Here is a 21,387-nt window from a genome sequence, read left to right on the forward strand (position 1 = left end):
TCTGTGATTGCCAACAAGGGTTTTTGCCACCAAGTACTAAGTCATGTTTTGCAGAGGGGTCAAATACTTATTTCCCTCATTAAAATGCAAATCAATTTATAACATTTTTGACATGCGTTTTTCTGGATTTTTTTGTTGTCATTCTGTCTCTCACTCTTCAAATAAACCTACCATTAAAATAATAGACTGATAATTTCTTCGTCAGTGGGCAAACGTACAAAATCAGCAGGGGATCAATTACTTTTTTCCCTCACTGTATTTCGAATTCAGCAATGCACGTGAATTCATACATACATTATGTCACAAAGCAGCCGGTAAAGAGTTCCATGCGACTCCGAAGCCGCAAGTTGTCGACCCCTGAACTAGATGAACAAAAAAAAGCTGCATATAGATTAAATTCTCAAATTGAATCATTGCAGTCTTGTTTCACCACCAGATAGGTGTGATGATTCAATAGGCAGATCCATTGCAATGTGTTGCTAATATGACTCTAGAATATGACTCCAGGAGTTTACAGTTGTGTGTAAGTTGAATGCCTCAAGACATTTCTAACAAGAAGCACGTCCATGGCAGGCAAATCATAGGTTAACTCATTGACATGTTGGTAAACAGTGTTCACTTGGAGAATGGATATTCGTGAGTGTAACGAATGAGTAAATCTGTCATGGTGTAAAGTGGCAAGGGATTTCCAGTCTTCTATATTACTTCAGGGGGATACCATAATACACATGATGGTAATACACACGGAAAAGTCGTATTAACACAATAGTGAGTCGACATTGGAACCAGCACTTGTAATAATAACGATAAACACAATTTATTCCGCGTACTTATTTCACAAATCAGATCCAATGTGCACCTTGCTCTTGGAAGGGGAGTAACACAAACAACTGAACAATTGAAAGGAAATACTACTGTTTGGACATGAGGATGATTTGAAATCCATACACGCATTGACACCGAAAATAACTCAAAATAGAGAACTTGGCAAATACTACAAACGTCGACGACTACTCTCATCGTATAGTTTGTGTTCCATTCCCTCTAAAGTGAGTATGAGGTGATTCACTGAATTCAGGCAATGCTGCTGACGACAAGTACAGGAGATTCCACGGATACTTTCCTTCGTGTTGAGAAAAGTTCGTTCAGTAAAGATGTGTTTTGTAATCTCCCAGGCAATTTAAATAAAATGTGCCATTTAATTGGCTAAGCTGTGAACGACATGGGCCACAGTGCATATGATTATCAGAGCTAAAAGGGTAAAAACCTATTACTATGGCGTCCTCTAGTCCTCTAGTCTAACACCGTTTTTAGACGAGGCTCAAAAGAATGCTGTCTCTGGTGTGGACCAATCAGTTTCAAAGACAATGCATCATATTATCAGTGTGTTTTTAACTTGCATTCTGACCACAAGCATTGTAATTAATGCAGGCATGATTCCTTGTAAAAGGTTTCAGTTTGGTGTTTTAACATCTTAACACCTGTTTTGTTGCCAGAAAAAAAAAGGAAAAACCTATTCTCACGTAAATTTAATTTGAAGGTTAATTCAGCAAGCTTTTTCTTGGTCAGGAAAGCTTTGAAACCCCGGAATAAAAATAACATCAATAATGTTAATACGAGAGGTTTGACTTTGCAGTCATTAATTACATGAGGAATTCCCATAACCCTGTATTAAGGTCATGCGAATGCGACTTTTTAATGCCATTGTATGCATTTTGTACGGTGATGCAGCCTTTACTTAAGCCTGGTCAGGTCCCTGCCTTCTCCAACGTGTTTTTGTTGTTGCAAACTTTATTAACAACACATTCCAACATATAGTATTAGGTTTTTACCCTTTTAGCTGGCACAAAAACTGACACCTTTATACAAGGGATCATGTTTGCAATAACCACAACACAAGCAGTCAAAAATACAAACAAAAGAAACAACTCTGATAATGATATGCACTGTCCTTGAATTTGATTGGTCCACACCCGAGACGGCTTTTCTTTGAGCCTAGTGTCCACTGGTGTTGGACCAGATGACACCATAATGCGTACTTATGGTGTCATCTAAGGCGTATTTATGGTGTCATCCGGTCCAACACCAGTGGACACTAGGCTCTAAGAAAAGCTGTCTCGGGTGTGGACCAATCAAATTCAAGGACAGTGCATATCATTATCAGAGTTGTTTCTTTTTGTTTGCATTTTTGACTGCTTGTGTTGTGGTTATTGCAAACATGATCCCTTGTATAAAGATGTCAGTTTTTGTGCCAGCTAAAAGGGTAAAAACCTATAATATATCTTGTTACTGGCAAAGTAGGTCTCATAATGTAAAGACATTCCAACATATTTAACAAATGCATCAATACTTCTGTGAGGGTTGTATAATTCAAGTTAATTTGTTATATTCTTTGGTTCTTTTTTCCCTGATGATGACCGCTTGTGTTGCGATCGAAATTTCGTGGTATTTTTATTCACTTCATTTTTAATAAACAAATTTCTATCTACGTGTCTTTACCGAAAGAACCAAAGAATATGAATTGCTGCAGTCACGAAATCTTTAAGTCAAAATTTAATTTGTTATGCCCACAACTTATTGCTGTGAAGTGTTGTGAGGATGTCACCTCGGGGGGGGGGGGGTGGGGGTAGAGATGTGGCTAGGGCAAGGTTGCAGCTCCTGAGCCTCAGGAGCATGTTGGGGGAACCATTGCAATAAGCTTGAGAGGGTCATCCATAAATTGGCACCAGATAAGATGTTTTGGGACGCTGCATCTTTCCCTTTCAGTTTGTACCAGAGGTGTTCCAGGGAGGGGAGGTGGAATACATTATTTTACCAGAGATGGGGATGGGGTGGGGGGAGCATCTCATGTGGCCTCCGTGTATTTAAGGAAAGCTTTTCAGGCCCAAATGTTGACGATATTAGAATAAGGCATTCTGGTGCCACGCCAGGCCTCCCTATTTGATCCTCCACAATTGTGCCTTTCCTGTTGGGTAAAAAGGGTCGCTGCGTCTATTCTGTGAAAAGTTTCTCGTGATCGTCAGGTACAATACACGAGACTTCTGGGCAGGTACAACACGTGTGTTCGTAGCATTGGATTTGCCAGGGGAGCATCAGCGGAAGTCTGTCGAGATCCTATTGTCAAATTTTTGATGAGTAATATATAGCCCATTGAAGATCTTGAATTAAACAGCCCAAAAGGGGGGTGGAGTGGGTGCCTTTACCCCCTCTCCAACACTTTTACGCCTAGGCACTGCCTCCCGTGGAACTAAAGAATTATTCAATCATGACAGCGTGCAGCACATTTCAGTGAACAGGCAAGCTGTTTCTCTGCGTGACTTGCCATGTCTTTTTTCTCGTCTCCCCCCCATGTCACACCTGTCTCTCTGTTTATATTTTTGTCTATCTGTGTCTTTGTCTCTTTCTGTGTCTCTCTGTCTCCACGTCTTCGTGTGTGTTGGTATCCATGTCCCTTTTTATTTCTGAGTCTTTATCGATGTCTCCTTGTGTCTGTGTCTCTCTGTGTCGTCTGTCTCTCTCCATCTTTTCCTCTACCTTTGTACCTCTGCATTGCGTCTGCCGTAAAAAAATATAAATGACTTTGAAGACAGATACAGACACGCCACGTTATTGTAATGCCCACGAATTGCAGTTCAAAACATGAATTACTGTATGTATATTATTTGGGGACGTATTAAAAAATATATAATTCTGAGAACTTATATTTACATTAACTTTTCTTACTGCTACATTTTATTTATTTGAATATTTTCTGATCGCTGAAAAGGTCACTGTAAATCATAATTGAAAATAGAATGATTCAAAATTATCTTACATATACATGCTCATTAAATATTCCATGGAAGAAAAAACTGAAATATACAGCGGTGTATATTTGAATGTTTAAATGATGACGTCACCCTGCTGCTCTATTTAAGACCGGGAGCAAGTGGAGGGCTTCACTATTCTGGCAAATCGCCCGATGATCATGGATGTAATTACCAGCGAAACGTCGTACTCAAAATTGTAAATGTTGTGGATTCGCTCTTCAACACACCAGTGGGCTAAAGTAGTGAACTATTTGTCTTTTGTCAACGTGACACATTTTTTACTGATTGGTCGTGTCGGGTGGTGGAAGGTTGCAACATTTATAAATAATACGATCTAACCCAAAAATCTTTATTATGAAACAAAGGCATGTAAATAAAATGTAGTGTGGAAGTTAAAGCCCAGCTGTTTGCCTTTACCAATAGACAATTTATCAAATTAGTACATTTGAAAAAGTTGCATATGAATATGGAAAATTCTGAAACTGCATGTGCTATGTGCTGTACTGTAATTTACAGCAGTTGCTCATCTCGCGAGTAAACATGCAAATTATTCGCTCGAAAGGCAAAGCATTTCCTTGCTATGGCTAAACAACACATTGCTTAAAAAAACACGCATCTTTTTTTTAAGTGAGCTGAATTTTGCGAGCGATTGCATTTGAGAAGATTTGAACAGAGTAACAGCAGCAACAAATACCGTCTATAATTGCATACAAGGGAAATAAATATATGATTGTGTAAATCAACATCTTCATCAATGTACTTGCCGTACAGAATATTAAAGTTATTGCAACATCTAGACAACGCTTCACCGGAGCTGGCAGCCAAAAATCAACCCCATTTGTTAATGCAGCTCAAATAAACAATTGGCCAAATGTTAAGTGACAATACTCCACCACACACACATGCAATCATCCAATCCCAGTTTGCTTACTCAATAACCATTGAACTGCCATCTGTTTTCTGGCACATTCACTTAGTTGCAGTCAGTGAAAATAACTTTTCCAGTCAAATGTTTAAATGTTGCAGGATATTGTTACGGCTTAAAAGTCGTGCATTCTGAATGTTTAAGAACCACAAAAATAAATAATTCGCAAAGCCTCCAGACACCTAAATGTATGTATATACATAATTTTTGAGAGTGGAAGTGTAATAGTTAGCGCGCTGCACTACAAACCCATCGACCCGAGTTCGATTCCTGCTCACGGCCAACACCCGTGACCATTATCTGAGCCGGTCCTGGGCCTCCCCTAGGTCGACTCAGCCTCAAATGAGTACCTGGTGCGGTGTGTAGACATCGCCACCAGGGAGACAAGGGGCGTGGTGCTGGCCATCCACCCCCTCGTGTGGCCGGCCTTCATATGTGCTCCCTAACAACACTTGCTCCTACAGTGTGTTAAGGCTATACGTGGGATATGTCTTTGTTTTTGTAGGAGAGCCACCACATCATGAAGACAATACAACCGACCCTCAATGCTTACCAAACTATAAATCAATGACTGGGAAGAAGCCACATTTTTCTATACCAAATGCAATCCACGATTTAGCTAATACGTCACCATTAAAACGTGCAAAATTAATCCAAATTCCCATATTACTGCGTAATATTAATGCACATTCATATCGAGCTGTACCATTCCTTTCTCGTTCACATTTCAATGGGGTTTGTTGCCACAGATATGCAAACATTTAGTCGAATACTGAACGCTGATTTAAATACTGTACTTGGCAGAACTTGGCCAGAGGCAATAGACTCAGTAGGCCATGTCTGCTCAAAAAGAACGTCAATGTAAGTTAGATATTAAAAAGGGAAAAACAGCAGCTTTAGATGTGGCAAGAAAAAACAAGTGTTTTTTCAGTAGAGTTATAACTGTGCAGACATACCAGATAAGAACACCGTGTCTATAACAGCTACAGACAAAAAGAATTACTTTCAGTTGCTACAAACCAGCTCTAGTAATATAATCAGCCCCCAGGAAACTCAGTGATGCAATGGCGGCCACAGTGACAGCTCTAAGATCATCCCAGCCGAAAATAATCATAATTGAGATTAAACTCAATGTGTCACTCTAACAAGTATGGTAAATTAAATGGTCCTGAAGGCAGCGCTGTTGACAACAATGTTCCAACACAAACTTAGCACCTGATTTTTTATTGAGTTTATTTTTTTGATCTTGTGGCATTCCGGCATTTGCTGGAATGTTCCACAAATGTGACTCCACCGAGCTTACACAGAAGTTTTTGCCCCAATTTACCATGCGGAATTGGTGGAGGCCCATTCCACAAAAAAGCATCCTGTTGCTAATTATTAGCCGGGGCAGTGCTGACTCGGGTTGCCAACTAAAAAAAACCGAACATGTCAAGGAGAAGAAACATTTTACATTACCAGAAGAGGGAAGTGCTACATTGTAAATACATTGTTTTGAGTGGTATATATTGTCAGGAAAACTGACAAAAATCTAGGCTTTTATTGTCTTAACGATTTCCTATGACAACATCTCATTCCAAAACGATTGTGCGTGCTGACATCAGCACGCTCGCCCTACCAATTGGCCAAGCCAACCAATCAGGCTCCGTCTGGCTCGCACGAGAACACACACACATACACATGCCAGCGTTGACCACAATTCTGCCGCTCTTGGAAGAATGACGGCCACATAGCTACATGAATCGGGCTCAAGTGTTGCATTCGTCAAGAACATTGCAGCAAACAGTATTGTTCTGTGGTTACGGTCAAGTTACTCACATATATTTGGAGTGTGCATGTTCTCCTACCATAGTCGCAAGGTATTTTTTATCTGCAGGTTCTTCGTTTTTATTAGGAACATCCGTTTAGATCATTTGGCGACGATACATTTCCAGATAATACGCCACTTCGTTGAGTTATCATTTGTGGCCTGGTCGCTTCTGAAAAAAAATCCTCATAGCTCAGTGGGCTTTAACTGATACAATAAAAAAGGTTTGGTTTTAGGAAATGCATCTATTTTTAGTGACATGCTTACCCTTCCTATACTTTGCATTCTTATCATTGTTTTGTTGTTGTTATTGTAACTTTCTGACCCGCGCCTACTGGACGTGTGAAAAAGAGCTCCATAACTTATCGGATTTCTCCAGGATAATTCGAGATTCTGATTCTGACTAATACCAAAGTGAAATAAATATTGCTTGGCTTTTTAAGCAGATACTCAATTACATGCTTTAAACAGCTCAAAGCAAATGCCCTTAAACTAACGTGGATCTTTGCTTGATCCAGAACAATCCCTCGCAAAAATCTAACAATGGAGTACAGAATTACATTCTTATTCAGGAACTTGCTCTCCGTGATTTTGGCTATCTGCGAATCACAACTGGAAATCTACACCACTGCATCGAGAGAGAACGAAATTGATGTGAGAGAATGTGATGCGAGAAAGTGCTGAGATAAAATGATGAGAGAGAGAAAGTGATGAGATAGTAACGGCATCACAACGATCATCATTGTCAGCATCAGCGTCACTGCATCCTTCTACTGCAAAGCATCATCGTAATTGAAGGTAAGATCATTTATAAACTATTATTTAATACTTTATTTTTTTTATTTTTACATTGATTATTACCACTTTCTATTTTGCTGTGTCATTATGATAACGTTCATGTATTTAATAGTTTATTATCTACATGAATATCTGCGAAATTTGCTATTGACGAGCATCTCCGGAACATATCCCTCATGAATAACGAGGGAATAATGTACAGGCGTGAAGCTGTGGGATATGTTAGTTTCAGAATCATATTACCTGAGTATGATACATATTGGATGGTTAATGTTGTTGAGAGGTAGGTATATAAAAGTGTGCTGTTTGATGATTAATACAGTAGTATACACACATGGCATAATATAATTGGATTTTAGGTTACTTGAAAATGTAAATTGTGTAGTTTTACAATAACCAAGTCACACTGGTTTAGCCAGTGTGACTACAAAACATAACTCTAAAATATGCTGTGAATAAGGATGCATGTATTACCATTAATGCATAAATAACCACATTTCACAATATTTATAAAGTATAACGTTGCATTGTCTCAGAGTAAAGTCAAGGTCATATGCCAATTCACGATGGAATTCTATGAAATATATGCATCACAGCTGTAGCAGTTTTGAATAACTACTGCAGATCGGTTTAAACAACTGTAGTCCCACAACAATGTTGTTTTTTCCAAAAAATGTGTTACTTTCACTATGAATTTGGACTTGAAACTTTAATGACTGCAGGAATTCATATTCTTGGTTCTATTGGTAAAGTCACGTAGATAGAAAATAAAAATGAAATAAAATTAAAAATAAATAAACTTTAAAAATGAAAGCAAAAAACCCACGACGTTTCGATCGCAACATAAGCGTTCTTCATCAAGCGGAGATAAAAGAGGGGGCAAGCCTCCAAATGCAACTGCTTCTAAGGGCTGTCAGAGTGAGCAAAGCTGTGCGGCGTGAACAGCATGGGCGGGGCAGCCGGTGCCAATGTACGAGCCTGATGAAGACCGCTTGTGTTGCAATTGAAACGTCGTGGTTTTTGGCTTTTATTTTAAATTTTAATTTATTTTTAATTTAAATTTTATTACAATTTTATTTTCTATCTACGAAAAAACTAAGAATATACTTTCATTATAATTTTACATGCAAAATTAATTGTGTCTCAGTGCTTTGTAACTTGAAAGTTTGTTTTTCTTGAGAATGGTGCTTCTAGTCTTAATGACTATTATCATGGATTTTTTTGTTAATAATTTTGTTATGCTAAAATATACTCCCAGGCTCAATTAAAGTTATCTTCAAAATTATACCTTCAGAAAATTTGCTAATAATAACTCAGCATCGAGTTAACACATTCAATACGCAGTGACATTTCCTGCTCAAAAAAGCATTGAGGTGGCGCTCATGTCTCGTTTACAGCCCTTAGCCAGTGGTGGAAATTCCACATTCCTATGGGAGGGAGTGTGTCTCTCTTCATAGGACAACCAATGTTGACTTCCCCCATACAAAAGTGGGACTGCTTTTATAGGCTCCACACCAGGATTTGAACTTGCAACATTATCATTGCGAGCCACTCGCACGACCACCGAGACACTTGACCAGCTTCATATATAGGCACAAATACAAAGCGTCGCATTAAGAAAAGTTGGACTGAGTTAAAATATTTTTTCCCTGATGTTCTGCATTACTTGCATCAATAAACTAGACCCAAAGGAGTGACCAACCTAGAAGTAAGAAAAATATTGCACATAGAAGAACACCTGATGCAGGCAGTGATGAGAAGGAAATTGACACATACAGTGAGGGAAAAAAGTATTTAATCCCCTGCTGATTTTGTACGTTTACCCACTGACGAAGAAATGATCAGTCTATAATTTTAATGGTAGGTTTATTTGAACAGAGAGAAACAGAATAACAACAAAAAAATCCAGAAAACACATGTCAAAAATGTTATACATTGATTTGCATTTTAATGAGGGAAATAAGTATTTGACCCCCTCTCAATCAGAAAGATTTCTGGCTCCCAGATGTCTTTTATACAGGTAACGAGCTGAGATTACGAGCACACTCTTAAAGGGAGTGCTCCTAATCTCAGCTTGTTACCTGTGTAGTGGAGTACGAAGGTGCGTTGTGGAAACAGCGTGATTACATGATCACACAGACAGTACGGGTTATCTTCTTTGGTTCTTTCGGTAAAGTCACGTAGAATGAGAATAAAATAATAAATTGATAAAATAAAATAACACAATAATATTCTCACGACGTTTCGGCCACAACACAAGCGGCCTTCATCGCTTGTGTTGTGGCCGAAACGTCGTGAGAATATTATTGTGTTATTTTATTTTATCAATTTATTATTTTATTCTCATTCTACGTGACTTTACCGAAAGAACCAAAGAAGATGAATCATTGCAGTCACGAAAGCTTTAAATCGAAATTTAGTACGGGTTATCTTGGGTCAGCCTGTAGCAAAGGCGAATACAGTGCAGGTTATGTTGGGGCAATTAAGCTGAGTGAGCCTTGGACGGCTGTGATTGGTTGGTGCTGTTGCCAGGGCCGGAGGGGCGTCTGGAAGTCTGGCGAGAAACAGGTGACGGTCACGAGGAGAGCCGTTGGGACGCGGATTAATTAATTGGGGGTGTAATGAGAGCGGGTATAAGAGCGGGAGTCGGAGTCAACAGGGGGGGTTGATTGGTGGGGAGCTTGGAGAGAGGTTGAAGAGCGGAGAGCTTGGAGATGGGTTGAAGCTGGAGAGCTTGGGGGAGTTGAAGTGTGGAGACTTTGGAAGACAGAGTTTGAGAGACAGAGTTTGGAAGACAGAGTTGGAGTTAAGAGTTGAAGGGTGGAGTTGCTGAGTGCAAAGACACTGTGTGTGAAGTCGCTGTGTGCGAAGAGGCTGTGTGCGAAGTCGCTGTGTGTGAAGACGCTGTGTGTGAAGACGCTGTGTGCGGAGTCGCTGAGTGCGAAGACGCTGTGTGCGGAGTCGCTGAGTGCAAAGACGCTGTGTGCGAAGTCACTGTGTGTGAAGACGCTGTGTGCGGAGTCGCTGAGTGCGGAGTCGCTGAGTGCGGAGTAAGCGAAGTAATCGTGGGGAGTGGAGAGACAAAGGTGGCGAGCGAGTCGAGTGAAGCACGGCGAGCGAGCCGTGGCGACCTGGATACTGTGGAATGTGGATGACATGCTGAGAGTTGTAAATAAAGCGGTGTTCGGAGAAAGACAGAAGTTGTCCGAGTGAAATCGAACACTACACCTGTATAAAAGATACCTGTCCACTGAAGCAATCAATCAATCAGATTCCAAACTCTCCACCATGGCCAAGACCAAAGAGCTCTCCAAGAATGTCAGGGACAAGATTGTAGACCTACACAAGGCTGGAATGGGCTACAAGACCATTGCTAAGCATCTTGGTGAGGTGACAACAGTTGGTGCGATTATTCGCAAATGGAAGAAACACAAAAGAACTGTCAATCTCCCTCGGCCTGGGACTCCATGCAAGATCTCATCTCGTGGAGTTACAATGATCATGAGAACGGTGAGGAATCAGCCCAGAACTACACGGGAGGATCTTGTCAATGATCTCAAGGCAGCTGGGACCCTAGTCACCAAGAAAACAATTGGTAACACACTACGCCGTGAAGGACTGAAATCCTGCAGCGCTCGCAATGTCCCCCTGCTCAAGAAAGCACATATACATGCCCGTCTGAAGTTTGCCAATGAACATCTGAATGATTCAGAGGACAATTGGGTGAAAGTGTTGTGGTCAGATGAGACCAAAATGGAGGAGGAATGCTGCCTATGACCCCAAGAGCACCATCCCCATCGTCAAACATGGAGGTGGAAACATTATGCTTTGGGGGTGTTTTTCTGCTAAGGGGACAGGACAACTTCACCGCATCAAAGGGACGATGGACGGGGCCATGTACCGTCAAATCTTGGGTGAGAACCTCCTTCCCTCAGCCAGGGCATTGAAAATGGGTCGTGGATGGGTATTCCAGCATGAAAATGACCCAATAACACACGGCCAAGGCAACAACGGAGTGGCTCAAGAAGAAGCACATTGAGGTCCTGGAGTGGCCTAGCCAGTCTCCAGACCTTAATCCCATAGAAAATCTGTGGAGGGAGCTGAAGGTTCGAGTTGCCAAACGTCAGCCTCGAAACCTTAATGACTTGGAGAAGATCTACAAAAAGGAGTGGGACAAAATCCCTCCTGAGATGTGTGCAAACCTGGTGGCCAACTACAGGAAATGTCTGACCTCTGTGATTGCCAACACGGGTTTTGCCACCAAGTACTAAGTCATGTTTTGCAGAGGGGTCAAATACCTATTTCCCTCATTAAAATGAAAATCAATTTATAACATTTTTGACATGCATTTTTCTGGATTTTTTTGTTTTCATTCTGTCTCTCACTCTTCAAATAAACCTACCATTAAAATAATTAACTGATCATTTCTTTGTCAGTGGGCAAACGTACAAGATCAGCAGGGAATCAAATACTTTTTTCCCTCACGGTATGTAGGATGGCCAATAACAGTAAAAATGTGTTGTTTGGAAAAATGAGAAAGAACCGAAAAAGAGGAGGACCTAACAGAGAATGGATTGATGAAATAAGAGATTTGTGCCAGAAAGATGTCGCACTACTTGAGCATATTGGCACAAGACAGTGGGAAGTGGAAACAAATGACGAAATGTGCAGCGGACACCTACGGACTATCTGGATTGCGAATGATATTGATGATTGCATTAATTTGACCTTGAATTGAGCATATATTCAAGGGTATTTTTGCTAAAAAAATTAGAATCATGTTTGACAAGGCAGTGTTCATCTGCTCGAACATTTTGGGCCAAACGAAATGTAAAAAAAAAACAAGCCTATGAAGTACAATAGAACTCCAACTCCTAAATATCACCATCTGGCTTTTCATTAACGTGCAATGCTGAATAATTTATAAACTTTAAAAAAATATCATAAAAAAACACATTAACATTATAGCAATTAAAATATATTACTGTTTAATGTGTTCTTAATATCTTTAGAGCTTCAGTGGGAGGTTTTTATTTAATTTAATAGTTTATAACTTGTTTGCATCTAATTAATGTATCTGAAGTATTTCGAAAAAAATATATTACTCTTTTTTTCTGAAGAAGTTTTCTTTCATGCCACGGTTGCTTATTTAAAGCAAGCCTTTGGCTAGGAATGCCCGGACATGCAAAATCTGTAGGAATTTAGCAGAGACAAATCAGCATTCATTATTTATGGTGGTTGGGAGCAATTCCCATTCACTGCAATAGTCAATGGGAACTTTGGGGGTTCAGATGCCCCATCAAGTTTTCCTTCAAACTGGTGACATTCGTGTGCATTCATGCAAAACCTCCGCACATTCCGACGACTTGTGCGTGAGCGGTTACGAGCATTAAGATGTGAAAGTCTTGTATCCTTGAAGTCAGCAGGTTATGTGAAGGTAACATATCTAGATTTAATGTTCTTCAAGATAATGTAAGAACAAGCAGTGCTGAAAAGCAATGTTATTCCACTCTTTTAATGTCATACGAACAGCACGCACTGTGCAGCATATGTACTTAAACAAAATAGCTATGCTTTCCCATAGATACATAAGTGAATGCATGTGACGTGTAAATACATATAGCAAACGTGGAATCCCTTGGCTAGAAATACAAATTTAATTAAGTACGACTGGAATATTCACTCAAACAGACATTTAATCTGAGAAGTAAAAAAAGAAAGAAATGCATTTTTTTTGCATTCACTACCTTTGTTCAACAACAACCAGAAACAAAACATGTTTCGCAAAGCACCAATTGTTATTTCCATGCATTTCTCCGAGTCCTGCATATGACCTGAACTCGCTCCAATCACGTACATCGATGCATGTGTGTGTGCGCGTGCGCGTTTTTGTGCAGCGCGTGTGCATGTATTTGTAAAGGAAACGGCTCGTTCTGTATGCAGAACACGTCGGGACTCACAACCAATGAGTATATACACACACACATCCTGCTCATGCCCCCCCTCCCACCCCCCTCTCCATTTCGTTTCGCCGACGAATCAATTCTGAAGCAGCCTCTGTTTCTGGTCAAAGAACGATGGTCTAACTATAGGATGGCGTGGACAAAACTCACAAAGGACAAAACATTTGGGTGTAGTCGTCGTTGGTGTCTCGAGTCAATCTTGGTTTGGCTAACGCGTTGCATATTCGAGCCAATGCAGGCATGCGGCAGAGGTACCGTATTCATTTCAAACTGGGCTGGGATGGCAATGGGGTTGTATTGGAGAGATGGGGTGAGTGTGTGTTTGGGGGGGGTCTTTGGGTGAGTGGCATCCATGAATCGGACGGCTATTCGTATGCCTCCCCCTGACACCCACTCCCAAATACCCTTCACCTAATAGTGTAAACAAAAGAACGAAGGATGCCCCCATAGGAATGGGAGTTCTTTAACAAACACCCCTTAAGAGTGTTGAAAAGCCTCACAAGCAAGCACACGTCGCAGCATTGTGGATGCACGACGAGGAAAATCAGTCGCAAACTGCGACCTCTTTAAAATATAGTGTGTACAACCGTGTTGGATTAAAAAAAAACCCATCAATCGTCGAGCTATACAGGTCTGCTTTATAATTTAAACTAGTTTTTGCATTCTCTAAACATGTCTTTCAATGTAGGTTTTGCACAGTTTGATGCAATACATTTCCACCACCACAAAGAAGGAAATATCAGTGTTGCAGTATGATCATTGGTTCTGAAGTGTTGCATTTTCAATGAAGAAAGAAGAATGCTGTATAAATATCCAGCTACCGAACAAGTCACGTTGCCAAACGGATACATTATTAAGTCGTATTCATTACACACAAAGTTCTTGGCACAAATGCACCACAGTACGGTGCTGATCTCGTCAAGGAACAAAGAACCATCATGCAAACTATGGTCATCCTTGCAGCGGCTTTTGGCTAACCATCGAACAGAGTATTGCATCACGCGCTTTCAGATGCACTTCTGAGGCCGTCTGGAACGCTCTTCCTTCCGATATGCAGAAGGCACTGGAGCTAAGCAATGAAATATAGATTGAAAACTAATTTGTTTTCGAACTGCGTTTTCTGTTTGCTTTATTGTCCTTCCCCCGCACCTCCGGTTAGCACGGTTGGCTACGTACGGTGCGAAAGAAGGGAAGGTCAATATATACACATACATCTTAAGTACTTAGCATCGGGTATTTAACAAGAATGTTAGAAACTCTGCATATTGTTCTTCCACGTATTCATATACCACGCATGTGTGTTGTTTACTTTTAAACTTACCATTAGTAAACAGAAAAAATACATTGAAATATCATGAAATTTTAAAAATGAAGTTACATTCAATAATTTATCTGATACATTATACAATAAACACAGGAAAAGGAAAAAAACAAAGTGTACTGATTTAATTTTTCATAGCATATAGAACATCTGTTGCAATTCAAATGCATTGGAACAGAGAGGCAACATGAACGTTTGTGTGACAATGCGAGCCTCTTCTTTGAGTGAACTCATATTGGCTTTTCAGGATAACGGTCCTGATTATATGCTCAATGGCAGTATTAAACTGGACTTTGGGAAACAGGCTGAGAAGTAAGTGCTTTCTGAAGAGAAAATGAGTAAAGGTTAGGCTCACTCAATGAATTATAAAATTAAGACAATATTTCATGACATAAATGTATCATTAGTGAGAAATTCGGATGCATGGCTTCTGTTACACGTAGTCTATTTTTCGACTAATGTCCGTGGATCTCATATGAGCACGTCGGATATTCAATGTCATGGCGTGAACATAATATATTATTTTTTTTGGGGTGAAGAAATAGCTTTTGCCATAGGTTACAAAAACATATTCGCATGACATAGGGCAAAGGGGCTTGCAATCGGAAGGTTCCGAGTTGAAATCCTCTTGTGGATTTGACTCAGTCCATCATCTCTCTGGGGGTCGATAAAAGTGTACCACTTTGTGGAATGTGGGATTTACACCACTGGCTCAGGGTTGTAAACAGAAAATGAGCACTGGCTCAATGCCCATATACAGTAAAGGAAGAAATCACTTTGATGGTTTAACCCACGATCCAATTATAGACACATGATTTAAATCACATGGAGTCGTATTTGGTGATTTCCCTTTGTTAACATATAGACATGCAAATATATTACGTAATGCAGATAATATGAAAATCAAAAATACGTCCGAAATTGTCCTTAAAATCATAAGTAAAAATTTATCTCCAATAACTCAACCCTAATCGGGGGGGGGGGTTAAAAGTGAAGATGAGATTGTACTTCAAAGCCTGTACATGATTCCCACTAAAATAGACATTCAGTCTTTAAACGCCCTCCTCTGTAAGATATGGAGCCGTCGCGTCACAATATTCAACCAGCTGTTGAGAATAAAATAAGAGTAATTGGAAATCAATGGGACATCTACAAATTGATCTGGATCTCCCTGTACACGAGCGCTTGAATTCACGTGGCCATTGCATTGTGTATATTGGCTGAGCAATACATCTTCAGTCCAAAGCATCAGACAAGACATTATGGCTAAATTGATCAATTTAGTGGACATCGAAAATACAATAGTTTCTGCTTTTGGCTTTATTATCAATAATCTCATTTTAATAAGTGTTATTGTGGAGAACCTAAACGGTTTTATGGCACTGAGATTAACAACAGGGAACTTTTATCCACTTAAAAGACTGCATGCGAAATGTTGCCATTTTTTGTTATTCTAAACTGTGTATCGTTAACCCTCCACCACCCAACAAGATTGTCATGTTTGTACATATTTTAGTTCTACGTGCCAATGCGTTTATCAAAATTCTGACCAATAGAGCTCTGCCAGTGGCTTCATCACTTTCATGGCCGAATTGAACATGATTCATATGAAGACAATTCAATGAAACTCCTGAGTTTCATCAGATAGTGAGCTCATAAATCGAGTGAAGCTGCTTCATCTCACTCTGTGCTTAATTATACTGTGACATCACCAACTCCCAAAGCAATGGGTCATTCCCGTTTTCTTTGTAAGTTAGGTCTGGTTGTTTTTAATACATATGTAATAAACGACTTCCACGACACGTTGAGACTTGCGTCCTTTCTTTATTAGTTATGACTGCTCGGCTCTGTACTCTATTTAGATGGTCAACCTCTCTCTCTTGCCGCATGCACGTGGCTCTCTGCCTCCGTTCCCGCGCGGCTTCCCTCGCTCTCGCTTCCCCGCGCACCGCTGGTCGACGGCGCGCCGGGAATCGGGAGAGCTTCGCTCGCGGCTGCCACGTGGTCGGTGGCTGACGAGATGGCCGAGATGCAGTCCGGACCCAAGCTTCCACACCGAACCCCGAGTCCTCCTCTTGCCTCTCCTTATATCCTCCTTGGTGGAGCGAAGCCCCGCCTCTAACCACGCCCCCTTCAGAACCTTCTCGATGGTTCCCGCACATACCCCTGAGCTCCGCCCATGAACTTTGGCCCAGATCGAACCCATAGCCCTGATTGGCTATGACCGATGCGGCAAGGCCTATGCAGCCCTCCATATGTCGGTGTGCTCTCTCATTACACGTACATTATGTCACATATTTTCCTCAAAGAAGTACATTTTCAGAGGGCTTCATTGAATTTGATTCCTGGTGTGCAGTTATTGAGTTGTATTATTTTTACTATTTACTTGTCAAATTACATATATATTAGCTGTGTTGGCTCTGCTAGTTTGTAAATGAGTTTATGTAGTGGTATAGTTTGTATTTTGTTTGTTATTAATAATATAGCACCAAGCAACAATTAGTTCATAACTATCTGTACTATTTAAGTTGTTTTTGTTTTTCTTTATCATTGGTATCACATTAGATATCCAATGTATCTAAGTCTACCGTGTGTCCCTGTTGGACCCATCCTCTTAACATGCAACGATGAAACTTCAAATCTGATGATACATGGAAAGCCGAATGGCGTTCACAAGAAGGCACAAATGAACATCTTGTGAAAGACGCAATGCAGAAAATCCTTGGCTTCGATCTTCCACAAAGCTTATGGGCCACAACCCTAATCCTCATCTGCACAAGCCATGAGGACACTTAATGCACACAAACAACTCTCCGGTGTGTGCCTGTGGTCACCCAGAACAGACTGTGGAACAATTATGAAGGAGGAATCGCAGCGATACACTCTGCTACTGCTGATGCAATTATCTTGCTCGAGAACCTCAATGTCAAATTATCGTTGTTGCTGTACCTTAACAACAACCATACGAAGATGAATCTCTTGACATGATGCTAATAACACGATTGTAATAAAATTGGCCAGAAAAGGAATTTAAATTAAAAAGTCAACAATACATTACAGTTTTGTCGAGTGTGTGCACCCACGCGATACTCAACACATACATTTTGCTGGCTGGCCTCCATCACCAAATCGTATTCATGTAAGCTGCCTTGCAACGAGCCACTACACATTGATGCAGCCTCAGGAAAGTATGGTAATAATTTGGTTCAGCTCTTTTCCAGAATTAATTTCTCATTATTTAAAGCCTTGCACATTTATTCGAAAAAAGCCACATCTGCACTTATGTGCGTACCTACAGATTGTTTATCGTGTTTTTTTTTGTAACAATGCAACTAGTGGTAACATTGCATGACTGTTTCAACCACCATGCAACATACATTCGTCAAATATGTAATAATAAATGGCAAGTGCTTATCCATATACATGCCAGTTGCTGGTATTGTTGAGATTGTGAGACTTTTAAGATAATAAAGGTCAATATGAAATAGTCATTACAGCACAGGATTTTTTTTATATCCAATAAGCAATAAAATAATGATTTTCTGAAAACTGTTGAATAATTATAATTATTTTGTGACTAGATACCGATGCACTGTCAGGCCAAATGAATGTAAGGTGTGGAGATGGAAAAATGCTTCTAATTTATGACGAATTTTATCGCTAACAAATGTTTTTCCACTAAGAAATGAATAACTATTCAGAAACTGTGCGCAGCGTATCTTTTTAAAATTATATCGGAGGGAGCTCTCGAAGTGCCCCTCTCGAGGGTATACTGTATAGCCTACTCTTCCACCGTTAGTCAGTTGTTTTCTTGGAAGAGGTGGGAGTTCCCACACTTCACCCACAAAACATAAAATCAACTCACGTGGGTGTACACATTTACACTGCTGGGTGGACAGATATGGGGGTGGGAGGGATTTAATAAACGTGCTAATCGGTCACACCAAAATATTTGGTACTGACGTGTGCTAAAATTGAAAGTATATATCTGCCGTTTATAAAACAAATTTCCAACTTAACCATGACATTCAAAATGTTTGCCTCAAAAATCCCAAAAGTTGACTGTACAAATTTGGGAATATATCGTTATTAATTTCTGAGCGGAATAATAAATCAGTAATAATATTGCGTAAAATTTGAAACATATCTTTATACAAGTCTATTGTTCAAATAAAGCATTTGTAGGGTACTTTACATGGAAAAGGGTTATAGTGGGGTCAGTGGAGATGGGTGGAAACAGGTTCAGGGTACTGTATGAGGGAAGGTTCGAGAAGGAAAGTAGCAGGCAGTAGAGTCTGCTGGAAGAATTTACCGGGGGAAAGTGCTGGAAGTTACCGGGGCATGGCCGAGCAGGTATATAAGGGGGAGTGAGGCCCGCGATCGGGGCGATGGCTCAGGGACTGAAGGACGACTGCAGGTGGACGATATCAGGGCTGACTGTTGGAGATTGACATCGTGGAAACCATTGGGTCAACTGTTCGAGATCTACATGGAGGAAACCATCAAGAAGGACTATTCGAGATTAATCTAGTGGGAACCACTGGGGCTGCAGATAGTCATAGCTTTGTGAACATGTTAGCCGTACTCTTGCCTTGTAAATACGTTACTGTAAATTAAATCGTCTCTGAAATGGAACCTGCGAAGGAGCTTATTTACACATCGATGCTACTCATAGCTTGGATATCACCATGCTGAATGTCCATATAATTATTATGGGGAAAAATTCCTGTGAGCGTTATGTCCTTAAGGTCAGTCTGATAATGATGCAAACTGATAAATTCTTGTAAATCTTGAATGAGCATAATAAATGATCATTAGATTGATATAAATCATGATTCCCTGTACCTTGAATCTATTGCAAACAAGATTTGCATTCAATCTTGATTTGAAGCTTTCATGACTGTAGGAATCCATACTCTTTGATTCTTTCGGTATAGTCACGTAGGTATAAAATAAAATAAATCACGACGTTTCGGGTGCAACACAAGCGTCCGTCATCAGGTGGGCAAGCATAGTAGTCTGCTGCTGAGGCATATTGATTTGCATTCCCTAAATCAATTACTGTAAGTCACATAAACACGAAGCTAATTGAAGTATTTTTTTATTTATATATATGTTTAGTTTTTCCCAATTGACAAATGAGTGCTCTAAGACAAATTAAATGGGTGTTGAACAAAAATATATAAATAGTGTAAGGCAGTTGTGCAAAATGTACTTGCGATGACTGCTATAAGATGTGCCTTTGCAAGTGGATGTTCACATGTGTGTGTCCTGCTTATAGTCTTTACATGTCTTCTTTCTCAAACAAGACTGGGACAGCACTCATCTCCAATGGTGGTCATGAGCCAGTGGTCTCAATTTTACGTAATTTTGTCAGGGAGTAATACATTTTTTAGTATGACCACCAAATGGTTCCCCTCAAAATGGTACTGACTGTAGTAACGCCGGAGAGATAAGTAGACTCTGATCAGGGTTTTGATTACTATCTTTTAACTATGTATAAGCCGTAATTATGAGGGAGTTGCAATGAAGTAATCGTTCTAAAATCTATGCCAGTTTATTTTGGTAGAATCGTGAAACTAATGGGGCACTACTTCGATATGCATATTTTTTTTTGTTACAGGTTTTGCAGATATATGGAAATAATGTTTGAAACGTATGGTTTTCCAACTTACGTGATTGTTCCGTCATGATGGGTTTTTGATTCATTATTTGCATATTTGACACATCACATGTTCAACGACGGTGGTACCCTTGTACTAATGCACGTTAGAAGTGCAGTCAGCTGCTATGTGTATTTTGTCCAGGAGGTGTCATGTATAAGAAGTGCTCTTAAATAGAGATGAAGTCTGCAATGTGGACTTTAAAGATCATCAACTCTCCTCAATGAGGAAGGTTACACACCTGTTTTATTGGCTAGCATTCTGGATGTAGGTCAGTAGTAATTTTAGTCTTGTCTAGTTCTGAAATATCAAATATCATGCTTAGTGCGGACAGTAAGCTACTGTATCTAAAATAAACCCATCGGGCAACCATTATATCATGGACAAATAATTAATAAGCGAAGCAGCAATAGTTACAATTGGCAAGGCCACTTCAAATGGCAGGTGGATCATGTCGAAAACCACAAATGCTAACACTAGCAAAATTCATTTCTCAATATAAGACATAAATACAAGTGGAAATATCAATCATTTGACTTATGGTTTACAGGATCAATGCAATGGGTGCAAAACATCGTAATTAATGTGAACAAAATTAACGTAAGCACACTGTTATGATAAATGCAACCTGATACAAAAACATCAGTAGATCGTCAACAGTGAGCACCATTAACATTCTAAAATGTCTTTAAATTAGCATAGACCCATTTAATTGTACCAAAATATAAGACCTCGCAATTATTATTACACATATCGAAATGACTACTGTAATAGCTTAATGAGAGTTTAAGGAAAGGAGTGTATAACAAGGTTGTATGCTGCTCAGGTTGCCATAGCATGATCATGAATAATGTTGCGTAGCCCTTTCTCAACACAATACTGGTGTAGTGGGTTCCACGGAGGCACACACTTTACTTTGGAGGCAACACCTTTATTCTAACACCCAACAGGGTTACTACATAAACGTACACAGTTACTGGACCCCAACAGGGCAACTACATAAACGGGTCAGGTCAGCGACACACTGCCTAATCCACGATGCCAAGCGTAACGAACGCAGACCGAAGAGACGTAGCACTGAGGGTTCCATTCCAGCAGCCA

The 21,387-nt window shown here is 40.0% G+C and overlaps 1 protein-coding gene across 2 annotated transcripts in view; it reads right to left on the reverse strand.

Annotated features, from left to right (window-relative positions):
* Window positions 1-21,387, reverse strand: part of LOC116939052 (transmembrane protein 132D-like) — a 586,990-nt gene that overhangs the window by 423,085 nt on the left and 142,518 nt on the right. The gene's annotated exons all lie outside the window — the stretch shown is intronic.

The sequence above is a fragment of the Petromyzon marinus genome, chromosome 5 (genome assembly GCF_048934315.1).
Source record: "Petromyzon marinus isolate PM22_M1 ecotype Great Lakes invasive population chromosome 5, UKy_Petmar_22M1.pri1.0, whole genome shotgun sequence".
In the NCBI taxonomy this organism is placed as follows: domain Eukaryota; kingdom Metazoa; phylum Chordata; class Hyperoartia; order Petromyzontiformes; family Petromyzontidae; genus Petromyzon; species Petromyzon marinus.